This window comes from Aegilops tauschii, chromosome 1, assembly GCF_002575655.3.
Source record: "Aegilops tauschii subsp. strangulata cultivar AL8/78 chromosome 1, Aet v6.0, whole genome shotgun sequence".
NCBI classification, from domain to species: Eukaryota; Viridiplantae; Streptophyta; class Magnoliopsida; order Poales; family Poaceae; genus Aegilops; species Aegilops tauschii.
This window is the reverse complement of record NC_053035.3, coordinates 404,585,048-404,602,203: the sequence shown is the minus strand read 5'-3', so window position 1 is coordinate 404,602,203 and position 17,156 is coordinate 404,585,048. Positions and strand designations below refer to the sequence as shown.

General features: G+C 49.5%; 4 pseudogenes; all 4 read left to right on the top strand.

Moving 5' to 3' along the window:
• Positions 1 to 332: 332 nt before the first annotated feature.
• Positions 333 to 1,415, top strand: LOC141022977 (uncharacterized; annotated as a pseudogene).
• Positions 1,416 to 6,627: 5,212 nt separating this feature from the next.
• LOC120963437 (uncharacterized) lies at positions 6,628 to 7,711 on the top strand (annotated as a pseudogene).
• Positions 7,712 to 12,803: 5,092 nt separating this feature from the next.
• On the top strand, positions 12,804 to 13,887 carry LOC141022972 (uncharacterized; annotated as a pseudogene).
• Positions 13,888 to 15,934: 2,047 nt separating this feature from the next.
• LOC141022966 (uncharacterized) lies at positions 15,935 to 17,018 on the top strand (annotated as a pseudogene).
• Positions 17,019 to 17,156: the final 138 nt, after the last annotated feature.

The following is a 17,156-nucleotide window of genomic DNA, read 5'->3' as shown; positions in this document are numbered from 1 at the left end:
GATCTCCTCCCTCTTCAGTCTTCCTTGCGCCGCCACTAGTATAAAACAGCGCTCCTCCCCAAGCATTCCCAATTCTTCGCCAACAAAATATCGATCTTGTTCTTGGCTGCGTGGTTGAGAGCTGATAGTCTCCATTCCAGAAATTGTCGGGTTCAATTGGATCCCAACCCCACTCCTCAGGTACTCGGCGAATCTCTGATGATAATATTCGTGTCTGTACTGTACATGGTTCTTTGATATTACGAAGAGAAGAAACGAGAATCATCATCACAAACATTCAACGAGTTCCTTGTTCTTTCTTCTGATTATCAAGAGGTCCGCCCGCCATCGCCATGGGCAGCCGGTTTGTGAATCTGTTGGCCATGAGCTGCAACGGCGGCCCCAGACACTTCAGCCTTCACTGCTTGAACCCGGCAAACTTATTTCGCCCAGCCCGGTCACGGCCAGCGGTTCGAGCAGTTCATTAACGGCCAGCGGACGCCCCGCTGCCTCTGCCGTCCCTGTCATTCGACTGGCCCTGCATGAAGGGCGAACAGGCGTGGATGAATTTCATGGCTTTCGGCCCCGGTCGGGAAAACCTCCTCGCCGTGGACCAAATCGGCAGGAGCTTCTTGTACAACCACGACTCACGCTTGCTCCGCACTGGGATGCCCAAGATGCGCAAGCCTATTATCGACCCCATCTCCGTTGCCGTGGGCGACAGCCTATACGTCATGAGCGGCAACCCTGGTCGGCTGCCCAATCGGGACTGCTTCCAGGCTCTCCTCCACACCCGCCTGCCTGCTAGCTACGCCCAAGACTGGTGCTGGTATTCCCTCCAGCCACCGCCTTTCTTTGCCGACGACGACGACGGGGTGGATCGATCCAGCTGCCGCGATGCCCCAATGCCCTTTGAAATCAGTGCCTACACCGTGGTTGACGATTCACAGATCTGGATATCCACATCTGGCGCCGGCACATACTCGTATGACATCGCGAGTGGCGCGTGGAGCAAACTAGGCAACTGGGCACTGCCGTTCAGAGGTCGCGCCGAGTACATCCCTGAGCACAACCTCTGGTTTGGCTTCACACCCGATGATTTGCAGCTCTGCACATCGGACCTCACTGCCTCGTGTGAGTTGAGGTCGCCCGTGCTGCAGGATGTGTGGACAGAAGTGAACAGGCCAGAAGATTGGACCCTGACAAACGCCAGCATTGTGCCGCTCGGCTCCGGTCAAGTCTGCGTTGCCAGGTTCTTTCTTACCTGCCCAGAGGAGAGCATTGAGGATGTGTATGGCTATGCCCTTGAGAAAACAGAGAATTTTGCTGTTCTCGAGGGCGTCAAATTGTTAAAGGCTGGGTGGGCTCAGCTCCGGATGGTTAAGCACAAGTCGGAGCGTTACGTCTTTGGCCGTGACCTTGTCATACCGCTTTGATATTTTGTAGTACTTCATCTATGCCAAGTGAGCTCTCTTAGATCAACCGGTGTAGTCTAGTCCCGCGCGGCTGGCTTTATGGCGTCGATGGAATCAATGCATGGAAAACGAAACAACGAAACGAGGGCAGTCTGCACGTACTAGCAGCGCCTCAAATCCAATCCAACCGAAACAATCAAAAGAAGCGATCGAAAGAAACCCTCTCCAACTACAGGCGCGTCCAAGCCAAGCGAATCAAAACAAGTCCGGTCGGGTCTTCCCTCTTCCGCCCAGCCGCACGTGCACCTTTTTCTTTTTCTTCGATTTATTTGATTTGAGGGAGTGCACGTACACCTCATACGTACGTACGTACGTGCATGCTTACCCTCTTTTATTCTTCCTGTTTTTCTTTTTTATAACGCATCGTAGCTGCTTCAAACCTTCTCCCGCATCACGTCAAAAAAAAACCTTCAACCGCATCACGTCAAAAAAAAAACTTCAACCGCATGCACATGCATGCATGCATGTCGGACTAGGCACGTACACGCACACACAACTTTTACACGTGCACATTCGCAAAAATAAAAGACAGGACTTTTACACGTACACGTTTGTACGTGCTTTTTTCTTTTGCAATTCACCTAGCTAGACGCGACTGCGCGCACAACACTTTTGCACATCGTTCCTGTTAAAAAAAATTGCACGTCCTTCCTGTTCAAAAAAAAGAACTTTTGCACGTCGTTCGTGCTCCTATCCGTCTATCTCCCTCGTACTACCTCCGGTCCTTTTTAGTATGCATACAAGTTTTGTCCGAAGTTGAAATATCTCTGCTTTGACGGAACTTATAGAAAAATTTCAATATTCACAATGCCAAATCTATATTGGAAATGTACCTTTATATTTTATATATATATATATTTTTCGTATTGTAGATGCTGATATTTTTTAACATTAGTTTGGTCAAACTATGCAATGTTTGACTCAACACAAATCTAATACGCGTAGCAAAAAGGACCGGAGGGAGTACCAGTGACACACGCACATGCGTCACTAGCTAGCTACGCACATGCGAATCAACTTATTGTATCCCCAGCTCACATAGTTCAACTCCTAGACTTAACATTCACTAGTACAAAACAGGGCTTTCGTCACAGGGCAATATTCACATTAGTCCCGGTTCAGTCACGAACCGGGACTAATGTGAGCATTGGTCCCGGTTCGTGCGGCTAAGGCATTAGTCCCGGTTCACCTGGGCCCTTTAGTCCCGGTTGGTGCCACGAACCGGGACTAAAGGGTGCGATGCCCATTAGTACCGGTTGGTGGCACCAACCGGGACTAAAGGTTAGTCCTTTAGTCCCGGTTGGTGCCACCAACCGGTACTATTGGGCTTTGAGGCATTAGTACCGGTTCATGGCACGAACCGGTACTAAAGGGCCCATTAAACTCTACCCCCCACCCCCCGGTGGACCGCCTTTTCAGTTTTAGAAAAAACAAAAGAAAAATGATGGAAATGTCAAAAAAATAAAATAAAATAAGTTTCCCATGTGATATGTGGTCTAGTTGTTGGGAAAATTAACAAATATGAATTTCGACTTTATTTGCAAAATCTCTGTGGAATTTCTTAATATGGGCATAACTTTTGCATACGAACTCGGATGAAAAAGTTTTTTATATGAAAAATCATCTACTCGAAAAGTTACATACGAATTTAACCCACGGTAGAAGGCGTTAGGGTAGGAATCGCACCGGATCTCCTCCCTCTTCAGTCTTCCTTGCGCCGCCACCAGTATAAAACAGCGCTCCTCCCCAAGCATCCCCAATTCTTCACCAACAAAATATCGATCTTGTTCTTGGCTGCGTGGTTGAGAGCTGATAGTCTCCATTCCAGAAATTGTCGGGTTCAATTGGATCCCAACCCCACTCCTCAGGTACTCGGCGAATCTCTGATGATAATCTCCGTGTCTGTACTATACATGGTTCTTTGATATTACCAAGAGAAGAAACGAGAATCATCATCACAAACATTCAACGAGTTCCTTGTTCTTTCTTCTGATTATCAGGAGGTCCGCCCGCCATCACCATGGGCAGCCGGTTTGTGAATCTGTTGGCCATGAGCTGCAACGGCGGCCCCAGACACTTCAGCCTTCACTGCTTGAACCCGGCAAACTTATTTCGCCCAGCCCGGTCACGGCCAGCGGTTCCAGCAGTTCATCGACGGCCAGCGGACGCCCCGCTGCCTCAGCCGTCCCTGTCATTCGACTGGCCCTGCATGAAGGGCGAACAGGCGTGGATGAATTTCATGGCTTTCGGCCCCGGCCGGGAAAACCTCCTCGCCGTGGACCAAATCGGCAGGAGCTTCTTGTACAACCACGACTCGCGCTTGCTCCGCACTGGGATGCCCAAGATGCGCAAGCCCATTATCGACCCTATCTCCGTTGCCGTGGGCGACAGCCTATACGTCATGAGCGGCAACCCTGGCCGGCTGCCCGATCGGGACTGCTTCCAGGCTCTCCTCCACACCCGCCTGCCTGCTAGCTACGCCCAAGACTGGTGCTGGTATTCCCTCCAGCCACCGCCTTTCTTTGCCGACGACGACGACGGGGTGGATCGATCCAGCTGCCGCGATGCCCCCAATGCCCTTTGAAATCAGTGTCCACGCCGTGGTTGACGATTCACAGATCTGGATATCCACATCTGGCGCCGACACATACTCGTATGACATCGCGAGTGGCGCGTGGAGCAAACTAGGCAACTGGGCACTGCCGTTCAAAGGTCGCGCCGAGTACATCCCTGAGCACAACCTCTGGTTTGGCTTCACACCCGACGATTTGCAGCTCTGCACATCGGACCTCACTGCCTCGTGTGAGTTGAGGCCGCCCGTGCTGCAGGATGTGTAGACAGACGTGAACAGGCCGGAAGATTGGACCCTGACAGACGCCAGCATTGTGCCGCTCGGCTCCGGTCAAGTCTGCGTTGCCAGGTTCTTTCTTACCTGCCCAGAGGAGAGCATTGAGGATGTGTATGGCTATGCCCTTGAGAAAACAGAGAATTTTGCTGTTCTCGAGGGCGTCAAATTGTTAAAGGCTGGGTGGGCTCAGCTCCGGATGGTTAAGCACAAGTCAGAGCGTTACGTCTTTGGCTGTGACCTTGTCATACCGCTTTGATATTTTGTAGTACTTCATCTATGCCAAGTGAGCTCTCTTAGATCAACCGGTGTAGTCTAGTCCCGTGCGGCTAGCTTTATGGCGTCGATGGAATCAATGCATGGAAAACGAAACAACGAAACGAGGGCAGTCTGCACGTACTACTAGCGCCTCAAATCCAATCCAACCGAAACAATCAAAAGAAGCGATCGAAAGAAACCCTCTCCAACTACAGGCGCGTCAAAGCCAAGCGAATCAAAACAAGTCCGGCCGGGTCTTCGCTCTTCCGCCCAGCCGCACGTGCACCTTTTTCTTTTTCTTCGATTGATTTGATTTGAGGGAGTGCACGTACACCTGATACGTACGTACGTACGTGCGTGCTTACCCTCTTTTATTCTTCCTGTTTTTCTTTTTTATAACGCATCGTAGCTGCTTCAAACCTTCTCCCGCATCACGTCAAAAAAAAACCTTCAACCGCATCACGTCAAAAAAAAAACTTCAACCGCATGCACATGCATCCATGCATGCCGGACTAGGCACGTACACGCACACACAACTTTTACACGTGCACATTCGCAAAAATAAAAGACAGGACTTTTACACGTACACGTTTGTACGTGCTTTTTTCTTTTGCAATTCACCTAGCTAGATGCGACTGCGCGCACAACACTTTTGCACATCGTTCCTGTTAAAAAAAATTGCACGTCCTTCCTGTTCAAAAAAAAGAACTTTTGCACGTCGTTCGTGCTCCTATCCGTCTATCTCCCTCGTACTACCTCCGGTCCTTTTTAGTATGCATACAAGTTTTGTCCGAAGTTGAAATATCTCTGCTTTGACCAAACTTATAGAAAAAAATTCAATATTCACAATGCCAAATCTATATTGGAAATGTACCTTTATATTATATATATATATATATATATATTTTTCGTATTGTAGATGCTGATATTTTTTAACATTAGTTTGGTCAAACTTTGCAATGTTTGACTCAACACAAAGCTAATACGCGTAGCAAAAAGGACCGGAGGGAGTACCAGTGACACACGCACATGCGTCACTAGCTAGCTACGCACATGCGAATCAACTTATTGTATCCCCAGCTCACATAGTTCAACTCCTAGACTTAACATTCACTAGTACAAAACAGGGCTTTCGTCACAGGGCAATATTCACATTAGTCCCGGTTCAGTCACGAACCGGGACTAATGTGAGCATTGGTCCCGGTTCGTGCGGCTAAGGCATTAGTCCCGGTTGGTACCACGAACCGGGACTAAAGGGTGCGATGCCCATTAGTACCGGTTGGTGGCACCAACCGGGACTAAAGGGGTGGGTGGCACCAACCGTGACTAAAGGTTAGTCCTTTAGTCCCGGTTGGTGCCACCAACCGGTACTAATGGACTTTGAGGCATTAGTACCGGTTCATGGCACAAACCGGTACTAAAGGGCCCATCAAACTCTAGCCCCCCCCCCTCCGTGGACCGCCTTTTCAGTTTTAGAAAAAACAAAAGAAAATGATGGAAATGTCAAAAAAATAAAATAAAATAAGTTTCCCATGTGATATGTGGTCTAGTTGTTGGGAAAATTAACAAATATGAATTTCGACTTTATTTGCAAAATCTCTCTGGAATTTCTTAAAATGGGCATAACTTTTGCATACGAACTCGGATGAAAAAGTTTTTTATATGAAAAATCATCTACTCGAAAAGTTACATACGAATTTAACCCACGGTAGAAGGCGTTAGGGTAGGAATCGCACCGGATCTCCTCCCTCTTCAGTCTTCCTTGCGCCGCCACCAGTATAAAACAGCGCTCCTCCCCAAGCATCCCCAATTCTTCGCCAACAAAATATCGATCTTGTTCTTGGCTGCGTGGTTGAGAGCTGATAGTCTCCATTCCAGAAATTGTCGGGTTCAATTGGATCCCAACCCCACTCCTCAGGTACTCGGCGAATCTCTGATGATAATCTCCGTGTCTGTACTATACATGGTTCTTTGATATTACCAAGAGAAGAAACGAGAATCATCATCACAAACATTCAACGAGTTCCTTGTTCTTTCTTCTGATTATCAGGAGGTCCGCCCGCCATCACCATGGGCAGCCGGTTTGTGAATCTGTTGGCCATGAGCTGCAACGGCGGCCCCAGACACTTCAGCCTTCACTGCTTGAACCCGGCAAACTTATTTCGCCCAGCCCGGTCACGGCCAGCGGTTCCAGCAGTTCATCGACGGCCAGCGGACGCCCCGCTGCCTCAGCCGTCCCTGTCATTCGACTGGCCCTGCATGAAGGGCGAACAGGCGTGGATGAATTTCATGGCTTTCGGCCCCGGCCGGGAAAACCTCCTCGCCGTGGACCAAATCGGCAGGAGCTTCTTGTACAACCACGACTCGCGCTTGCTCCGCACTGGGATGCCCAAGATGCGCAAGCCCATTATCGACCCTATCTCCGTTGCCGTGGGCGACAGCCTATACGTCATGAGCGGCAACCCTGGCCGGCTGCCCGATCGGGACTGCTTCCAGGCTCTCCTCCACACCCGCCTGCCTGCTAGCTACGCCCAAGACTGGTGCTGGTATTCCCTCCAGCCACCGCCTTTCTTTGCCGACGACGACGACGGGGTGGATCGATCCAGCTGCCGCGATGCCCCCAATGCCCTTTGAAATCAGTGCCCACGCCGTGGTTGACGATTCACAGATCTGGATATCCACATCTGGCGCCGGCACATACTCGTATGACATCGCGAGTGGCGCGTGGAGCAAACTAGGCAACTGGGCACTGCCGTTCAAAGGTCGCGCCGAGTACATCCCTGAGCACAACCTCTGGTTTGGCTTCACACCCGACGATTTGCAGCTCTGCACATCGGACCTCACTGCCTCGTGTGAGTTGAGGCCGCCCGTGCTGCAGGATGTGTAGACAGACGTGAACAGGCCGGAAGATTGGACCCTGACAGACGCCAGCATTGTGCCGCTCGGCTCCGGTCAAGTCTGCGTTGCCAGGTTCTTTCTTACCTGCCCAGAGGAGAGCATTGAGGATGTGTATGGCTATGCCCTTGAGAAAACAGAGAATTTTGCTGTTCTCGAGGGCGTCAAATTGTTAAAGGCTGGGTGGGCTCAGCTCCGGATGGTTAAGCACAAGTCAGAGCGTTACGTCTTTGGCCGTGACCTTGTCATACCGCTTTGATATTTTGTAGTACTTCATCTATGCCAAGTGAGCTCTCTTAGATCAACCGGTGTAGTCTAGACCCGTGCGGCTAGCTTTATGGCGTCGATGGAATCAATGCATGGAAAACGAAACAACGAAACGAGGGCAGTCTGCACGTACTACCAGCGCCTCAAATCCAATCCAACCGAAACAATCAAAAGCAGCGATCGAAAGAAACCCTCTCCAACTACAGGCGCGTCAAAGCCAAGCGAATCAAAACAAGTCCGGCCGGGTCTTCCCTCTTCCGCCCAGCCGCACGTGCACCTTTTTCTTTTTCTTCGATTGATTTGATTTGAGGGAGTGCACGTACACCTCATACGTACGTACGTACGTGCGTGCTTACCCTCTTTTATTCTTCCTGTTTTCTTTTTTTATAACGCATCGTAGCTGCTTCAATCCTTCAACCGCATCACGTCAAAAAAAAAACCTTCAACCGCATCACGTCAAAAATAAACTTCAACCGCATGCACATGCATGCATGCATGCCGGCCTAGGCACGTACACGCACACACAACTTTTACATGTGCACATTCGAAAAATAAAAGACAGGACTTTTACACGTACACGCATGTACGTGCTTTTTTATTTTGCAATTCACCTAGCTAGACGCGACTGCGCGCACAACACTTTTGCACATCGTTCCTGTTAAAAAAAAATTTGCACGTCCTTCCTGTTAAAAAAAAAGAACTTTTGCACGTCGTTCGTGCTCCTATCCATCTATCTCCCTCGCACTACCTCCGGTCCTTTTTAGTATGCATACAAATTTTGTCCGAAGTTGAAATATCTCTGCTTTGACCAAACTTATAGAAAAAATTCAATATTCGCAATGCCAAATCTATATTGGAAATGTACCTTTATATTTTATATATATATATATTTTTCGTATTGTAGATGCTGATATTTTTTAACACAAATCTAATACGCGTAGAAAAAAGGACCGGAGGGAGTACCAGTGACACACGCACATGCGTCACTAGCTAGCTACGCACATGCGAATCAACTTATTGTATCCCCAGCTCACATAGTTCAACTCCTAGACTTAACATTCACTAGTACAAAACAGGGCTTTCGTCACAGGGCAATATTCACATTAGTCCCGGTTCAGTCACGAACCGGGACTAATGTGAGCATTGGTCCCGGTTCGTGCGGCTAAGGCATTAGTCCCGGTTGGTGCCACGAACCGGGACTAAAGGGTGCGATGCCCATTAGTACCGGTTGGTGGCACCAACCGTGACTAAAGGTTAGTCCTTTAGTCCCGGTTGGTGCCACCAACCGGTACTAAAGGGCCCATCAAACTCTACCCCCCACCCCCCGGTGGACCGCCTTTTCAGTTTTAGAAAAAACAAAAGAAAAATGATGGAAATGTCAAAAAAAAAAAAAATAAGTTTCCCATGTGATATGTGGTCTAGTTGTTGGGAAAATTAACAAATATGAATTTCGACTTTATTTGCAAAATCTCTCTGGAATTTCTTAAAATGGGCATAACTTTTGCATACGAACTCGGATGAAAAAGTTTTTTATATGAAAAATCATCTACTCGAAAAGTTACATACGAATTTAACCCACGGTAGAAGGCGTTAGGGTAGGAATCGCACCGGACCTCCTCCCTCTTCAGTCTTCCTTGCGCCGCCACCAGTATAAAAAAGCGCTCCTCCCCAAGCATCCCCAATTCTTTGCCAACAAAATATCGATCTTGTTCTTGGTTGCGTGGTTGACAGCTGATAGTCTCCATTCCAGAAATTATCGGGTTCAATTGGATCCCAACCCCACTCCTTAGGTACTCGGCGAATCTCTGATGATAATCTCCGTGTCTGTACTGTACATGGTTCTTTGATATTACCAAGAGAAGAAACGAGAATCATCATCACAAACATTCAACGAGTTCGTTGTTCTTTCTTCTGATTATCAGGAGGTCCACCCGCCATCCCCATGGGCAGCCGGTTTGTGAATCTATTGGCCATGAGCTGCAACGGCGGCCCCAGACACTTCAGCCTTCACTGCTTGAACCCGGCAAACTTATTTCGCCTAGCCCGCTCACGGCCAGCGGTTCGAGCAGTTCATCGACGGCCAGCGGACGCCCCGCTGCCTCCGTCGTCCCTGTCATTCGACTAGCCCTGCAGGAAGGGCGAACAGGCGTGGATGAATTTCATAGGTTTCGGCCCCGGCCGGGAAAACCTCCTCGCCGTGGACCAAATCGGCAGGAGCTTCTTGTACAACCACGACTCGCGCTTGCTCCGCACTGGGATGCCCAAGATGCGCAAGCCCATTATCGACCCCATCTCCGTTGCCGTGGGTGACAGCCTATACGTCATGAGCGGCAACCCTGGCCGGCTGCCCGATCGGGACTGCTTCCAGGCTCTCTTCCACACCCGCCTGCCTGCTAGCTACGCCCAAGACTGGTGCTGGTATTCCCTCCAGCCACCGCCTTTCTTTGCCGACGACGACGACGGGGTGGATCGATCCAGCTGCCGCGATGCCCCCAATGCCCTTTGAAATCAGTGCCTACGCCGTGGTTGACGATTCACAGATCTGGATATCCACATCTGGCGCCGGCACATACTCGTATGACATCGCGAGTGGCGCGTGGAGCAAACTAGGCAACTGGGCACTGCCGTTCAGAGGTCGCGCCGAGTACATCCCTGAGCACAACCTCTGGTTTGGCTTCACACCCGACGATTTGCTGCTCTGCACATCAGAACTCACTGCCTCGTGTGAGTTGAGGCCGCCCGTGCTGCAGGATGTGTGGACAGACGTGAACAGGCCAGAAGATTGGACCCTGACAGACGCCAGCATTGTGCCGCTCGGCTCCGGTCAAGTCTGTGTTGCCAAGTTCTTTCTTACCTGCCCAGAGGAGAGCATTGAGGATGTGTATGGCTATGCCCTTGAGAAAACAGAGAATTTTGCTGTTCTCCAGGGCGTCAAATTGTTAAAGGCTGGGTGGGCTCAGCTCCGGATAGTTAAGCACAAGTCGGAGCGTTACGTCTTCGGCCGTGACCTTGTCATACCGCTTTGATATTTTGTAATACTTCATCTATGCCAAGTGAGCTCTCTTAGATCAACCGGTGTAGTCTAGTACCACGCGGCTGGCTTTATGGCGTCGATGGAATCAATGCATGGAAAACGAAACAACGAAGCGAGGGCAGTCTGCACGTACTAGCAGCGCCTCAAATCCAATCCAACCGAAACAATCAAAAGAAGCGATCGAAAGAACCCTCTCCAACTACAGGCGCATCCAAGGCAAGCGAATCAAAAAAAGTCCGGCCGGGTCTTCCCTCTTCCGCCCAGCCGCACGTGCACCTTTTTCTTTTTCTTCGATTGATTTGATTTGAGGGAGTGCACGTACACCTCATACGTACGTACGTGCATGCTTACCCTCTTTTATTCTTCCTGTTTTTCTTATTTATAACGCATGGTAGCTGCTTCAAACCTTCAACCGCATCACGTCAAAAAAAAAACCTTCAACCGCATCACGTCAAAAAAAAACTTCAACCGCATGCACATGCATCCATGCATGCCGGACTAGGCACGTACACGCACACACAACTTTTACACGTGCACATTCGCAAAAATAAAAGACAGGACTTTTACACGTACACGTATGTACGTGCTTTTTTCTTTTGCAATTCACCTAGCTAGACGCGACTGCGCGCACAACACTTTTGCACATCGTTCCTGTTAAAAAAAAATTGCACGTCCTTCCTGTTCAAAAAAAAAGAACTTTTGCACGTCGTTCGTGCTCCTATCCGTCTATCTCCCTCGTACTACCTCCGGTCCTTTTTAGTATGCATACAAATTTTGTCCGAAGTTGAAATATCTCTGCTTTGACCAAACTTATAGAAAAAAAATTCAATATTCACAATGCCAAATCAATATTGGAAATGTACCTTTATATTATATATATATATATATATTTCATATTGTAGATGCTGATATTTTTTAACATAAATTTGGTCAAACTTTGCAATGTTTGACTCAACACAAATCTAATACGCGTAGCAAAAAGGACCGGAGGGACTACCAGTGACACACGCACATGCGTCACTAGCTAGCTACGCACATGCGAATCAACTTATTGTATCCCCAGCTCACATAGTTCAACTCCTAGACTTAACATTCACTAGTACAAAACAGGGCTTTCGTCACAGGGCAATATTCACATTAGTCCCGGTTCAGTCACGAACCGGGACTAATGTGAGCATTGGTCCCGGTTCGTGCGGCTAAGGCATTAGTCCCGGTTCACCTGGGCCCTTTAGTCCCGGTTGGTGCCACGAACCGGGACTAAAGGGTGCGATGCCCATTAGTACCGGTTGGTGGCACCAACCGGGACTAAAGGTTAGTCCTTTAGTCCCGGTTGGTGCCACCAACCGGTACTAATGGGCTTTGAGGCATTAGTACCGGTTCATGGCACGAACCGGTACTAAAGGGCCCATTAAACTCTACCCCCCACCCCCCGGTGGACCGCCTTTTCAGTTTTAGAAAAAACAAAAGAAAAATGATGGAAATGTCAAAAAAATAAAATAAAATAAGTTTCCCATGTGATATGTGGTCTAGTTGTTGGGAAAATTAACAAATATGAATTTCGACTTTATTTGCAAAATCTCTCTGGAATTTCTTAAAATGGGCATAACTTTTGCATACGAACTCGGATGAAAAAGTTTTTTATATGAAAAATCATATACTCGAAAAGTTACATCCGAATTTAACCCACGGTAGAAGGCGTTAGGGTAGGCATCGCACCGGATCTCCTCCCTATTCAGTCTTCCTTGCGCCACCACCAGTATAAAACAACGCTCCTCCCCAAGCATCCCCAATTCTTTGCCAACAAAATATCGATCTTGTTCTTGGCTGCGTGGTTGACATCTGATAGTCTCCATTCCAGAAATTGTCGGGTTCAATTGGATCCCAACCCCACTCCTCAGGTACTCGGCGAATCTCTGATGATAATCTCCTTGTCTGTACTGTGCATGGTTCTTTGATATTACCAAGAGAAGAAACGAGAATCATCATCACAAACATTCAACGAGTTCCTTGTTCTTTCTTCTGATTATCAGGAGGTCCGCCCGCCATCCCCATGGGCAGCCGGTTTGTGAATCTGTTGGCCATGAGCTGCAACGGCGGCCCCAGACACTTCAGCCTTCACTGCTTGAACCCGGCAAACTTATTTCGCCCAGCCCGGTCACGGCCAGCGGTTCGAGCAGTTCATCGATGGCCAGCGGACGCCCCGCTGCCTCCGCCGTCCCTGTCATTCGACTGGCCCTGCAGGAAGGGTGAACAGGCGCGGATGAATTTCATGGCTTTTGGCCCCGGCCGGGAAAACCTCCTCGCCGTGGACCAAATCGGCAGGAGCTTCTTGTACAACCACGACTCGCGCTTGCTCCGCACTGGGATGCCCAAGATGCGCAAGCCCATTATCGACCCCATCTTTGTTGCCGTGGGTGACAGCCTATACGTCATGAGCGGCAACCCTGGCCGGCTGCCCGATCGGGACTGCTTCCAGGCTCTCTTCCACACCCGCCTGCCTGCTAGCTACGCCCAAGACTGGTGCTGGTATTCCCTCCAGCCACCGCCTTTCTTTGCTGACGACGACGACGGGGTGGATCGATCCAGCTGCCGCGATGCCCCCAATGCCCTTTGAAATCAGTGCCTACGCCGTGGTTGACGATTCACAGATCTGGATATCCACATCTGGCGCCGGCACATACTCGTATGACATCGCGAGTGGCGCGTGGAGCAAACTAGGCAACTGGGCACTGCCGTTCAGAGGTCGCGCCGAGTACATCCCTGAGCACAACCTCTGGTTTGGCTTCACACCCGACGATTTGCAGCTCTGCACATCGGACCTCACTGCCTCGTGTGAGTTGAGGCCGCCCGTGCTGCAGGATGTGTGGACAGACGTGAACAGGCCGGGAGATTGGACCCTGACAGACGCCAGCATTGTGCCGCTCGGCTCCGGTCCAGTCTGCGTTGCCAGGTTCTTTCTTACCTGCCCAGAGGAGAGCATTGAGGATGTGTATGGCTATGCCCTTGAGAAAACAGAGAATTTTGCTGTTCTCGAGGGCGTCAAATTGTTAAAGGCTGGGTGGGCTCAGCTCCGGATGGTTAAGCACAAGTCGGAGCGTTACGTCTTTGGCCGTGACCTTGTCATACCGCTTTGATATTTTGTAATACTTCATCTATGCCAAGTGAGCTCTCTTAGATCAACCGGTGTAGTCTAGTCCCGTGCGGCTGGCTTTATGGCGTCGATGGAATCAATGCATGGAAAACGAAACAACGAAACGAGGGCAGTCTGCACGTACTACCAGCGCCTCAAATCCAATCCAACCGAAACAATCAAAAGAAGCGATCGAAAGAAACCCTCTCCAACTACAGGCGCGTCCAAGCCAAGCGAATCAAAACAAGTCCGGCCGGGTCTTCCCTCTTCCGCCCAGCCGCACTTGCACCTTTTTCTTTTTCTTCGATTGATTTGATTTGAGGGAGTGCACGTACACCTCATACGTACGTACGTGCGTACTTACCCTCTTTTATTCTTCCTGTTTTTCTTATTTATAACGCATGGTAGCTGCTTCAAACCTTCAACCGCATCACGTCAAAAAAAAAACCTTCAACCGCATCACGTCAAAAAAAAAACTTCAACCGCATGCACATGCATGCATGCATGCCGGACTAGGCACACACAACTTTTACACGTGCACATTCGCAAAAATAAAAGACAGGACTTTTACACGTACACGTATGTACGTGCTTTTTTATTTTGCAATTCACCTAGCTAGATGCGACTGCGCGCACAACACTTTTGCACATCGTTCCTGTTAAAAAAAATTGCACGTCCTTCCTGTTCAAAAAAAAGAACTTTTGCACGTCGTTCGTGCTCCTATCCGTCTATCTCCCTCGTACTACCTCCGGTCCTTTTTAGTCTGCATACAAGTTTTGTCCGAAGTTGAAGTATCTCTGCTTTGACCAAACTTATAGAAAAAAATTCAATATTCACAATGCCAAATCAATATTGGAAATGTACCTTTATATTATATATATATATATATTTCATATTGTAGATGCTGATATTTTTTAACATAAATTTGGTCAAACTTTGCAATGTTTGACTCAACACAAATCTAATACGCGTAGCAAAAAGGACCGGAGGGACTACCAGTGACACACGCACATGCGTCACTAGCTAGCTACGCACATGCGAATCACCTTATTGTATCCCCAGCTCACATAGTTCAACTCCTAGACTTAACATTCACTAGTACAAAACAGGGCTTTCGTCACAGGGCAATATTCACATTAGTCCCGGTTCAGTCACGAACCGGGACTAATGTGAGCATTGGTCCCGGTTCGTGCGGCTAAGGCATTAGTCCCGGTTCACCTGGGCCCTTTAGTCCCGGTTGGTGCCACGAACCGGGACTAAAGGGTGCGATGCCCATTAGTACCGGTTGGTGGCACCAACCGGGACTAAAGGTTAGTCCTTTAGTCCTGGTTGGTGCCACCAACCGGTACTAATGGGCTTTGAGGCATTAGTACCGGTTCATGGCACGAACCAGTACTAAAGGGCCCATCAAACTCTACCCCCCACCCCCCGGTGGACCGCCTTTTCAGTTTTAGAAAAAACAAAAGAAAAATGATGGAAATGTCAAAAAAAAATAAAAAAAAATAAGTTTCCCATGTGATATGTGGTCTAGTTGTTGGGAAAATTAACAAATATGAATTTCGACTTTATTTGCAAAATCTCTCTGGAATTTCTTAAAATGGGCATAACTTTTGCATACGAACTCGGATGAAAAAGTTTTTTATATGAAAAATCATATACTCGAAAAGTTACATCCGAATTTAACCCACGGTAGAAGAAGTTAGGGTAGGCATCGCACCGGATCTCCTCCCTCTTCAGTCTTCCTTGCGCCACCACCAGTATAAAACAGCGCTCCTCCCCAAGCATCCCCAATTCTTTGCCAACAAAATATCGATCTTGTTCTTGGCTGCGTGGTTGACATCTGATAGTCTCCATTCCAGAAATTGTCGGGTTCAATTGGATCCCAACCCCACTCCTCAGGTACTCGGCGAATCTCTGATGATAATCTCCGTGTCTGTACTGTGCATGGTTCTTTGATATTACCAAGAGAAGAAACGAGAATCATCATCACAAACATTCAACGAGTTCCTTGTTCTTTCTTCTGATTATCAGGAGGTCCGCCCGCCATCCCCATGGGCAGCCGGTTTGTGAATCTGTTGGCCATGAGCTGCAACGGCGGCCCCAGACACTTCAGCCTTCACTGCTTGAACCCGGCAAACTTATTTCGCCCAGCCCGGTCACGGCCAGCGGTTCGAGCAGTTCATCGATGGCCAGCGGACGCCCCGCTGCCTCCGCCGTCCCTGTCATTCGACTGGCCCTGCAGGAAGGGCGAACAGGCGTGGATGAATTTCATGGATTTTGGCCCCGGCCGGGAAAACCTCCTCGCCGTGGACCAAATCGGCAGGAGCTTCTTGTACAGCCACGACTCGTGCTTGCTCCGCACTGGGATGCCCAAGATGCGCAAGCCCATTATCGACCCCATCTCCGTTGCCGTGGGTGACAGCCTATACGTCATGAGCGGCAACCCTGGCCGGCTGCCCGATCGGGACTGCTTCCAGGCTCTCCTCCACACCCGCCTGCCTGCTAGCTACGCCCAAGACTGGTGCTGGTATTCCCTCCAGCCACCGCCTTTCTTTGCCGACGACGACGACGGGGTGGATCGATCCAGCTGCCGCGATGCCCCCAATGCCCTTTGAAATCAGTGCCTACGCCGTGGTTGACGATTCACAGATCTGGATATCCACATCTGGCGCCGGCACATACTCGTATGACATCGCGAGTGGCGCGTGGAGCAAACTAGGCAACTGGGCACTGCCGTTCAGAGGTCGCGCCGAGTACATCCCTGAGCACAACCTCTGGTTTGGCTTCACACCCGACGATTTGCAGCTCTGCACATCGGACCTCACTGCCTCGTGTGAGTTGAGGCCGCCCGTGCTGCAGGATGTGTGGACAGACGTGAACAGGCCGGAAGATTGGACCCTGACAGACGCCAGCATTGTGCCGCTCGGCTCCGGTCCAGTCTGCGTTGCCAGGTTCTTTCTTACCTGCCCAGAGGAGAGCATTGAGGATGTGTATGGCTATGCCCTTGAGAAAACAGAGAATTTTGCTGTTCTCGAGGGCGTCAAATTGTTAAAGGCTGGGTGGGCTCAGCTCCGGATGGTTAAGCACAAGTCGGAGCGTTATGTCTTTGGCCGTGACCTTGTCATACCGCTTTGATATTTTGTAGTACTTCATCTATGCCAAGTGAGCTCTCTTAGATCAACCGGTGTAGTCTAGTCCCGCGCGGCTGGCTTTATGGCGTCGATGGAATCAATGCATGGAAAACAAAACAACGAAACGAGGGCAGTCTGCACG